The sequence below is a fragment of the Corapipo altera genome, unplaced genomic scaffold (assembly GCF_003945725.1).
Source record: "Corapipo altera isolate COAL_440 unplaced genomic scaffold, ASM394572v1 161, whole genome shotgun sequence".
NCBI lineage: Eukaryota > Metazoa > Chordata > Aves > Passeriformes > Pipridae > Corapipo > Corapipo altera.
Window position 1 is genome coordinate 91207 of NW_020884979.1, and position 798 is coordinate 92004.

Sequence of the window (798 nt, forward strand, 5' to 3'; positions counted from 1 at the left end):
AAATCCCAATCCCTCCCCAAACCTCCCCCAGGCCCCCCCATATCCCCAAACCCCCCAACCCGCCCCCGTCGGGGCAGCGCGTCCCCAGCGCTCCCCCTGCCGGCCCCGCCGGGGCATCGCGCTGCACCCCGCGCCGCTAATTAACCCCCGTTAATTAATTAACCCGGCTTTGCCCGGCGGCGGCCTCTCACTCCTGCTTATTTATTTTCCGAGGGTGGTTTGAATGAAAATACCGGCGAAGAGCCCGAGCGGTGCCCCGACCCGGCTAAAACCCGCGGGGGCGAGGAGGGGGTGAATTCCAGCCGCCGCAATTCCCTGCGATGAAGCCCCGCTCTCCCGGTATTCCCTATCAGCTGTTCCAGGTCCAGATGGCTCCAGCCGGGCTAATAATTGCCTGGGAAGGTTTCGGCGAGCACCGCGGGCAGGTGCCGTCGGAAGCGGGGAGGGGGGGGCTGAGTCACGGACGGCACCCCCGGCACAGCCCGGCCATCCCTGCCTTCCCTATTTTTAGCCTGGGAGAAGGAGGGCCACGCCTCGCCCCGAAATCCCGGTGTTCCCCCGGCAGTTTCAGGTGAGGGCCACGTCACCCCGCGGTTTTTATTGCCTGATTAACTTGGACCTGCGATTGCTGCACCCCGCAGAACGGTTTGGGATGTTTCCCAGCTCCTCCTTAGGCAGTTACCACATTTATTTCCCTCCTGGGAGGATGTTTTCTTGCTCCTTTGCCCAGGTTTTGCTCACCTGTGTGTCATGGACTCGACACGACCTTCCACTCTCCCAGGTTGCTCCAGCCTGGCC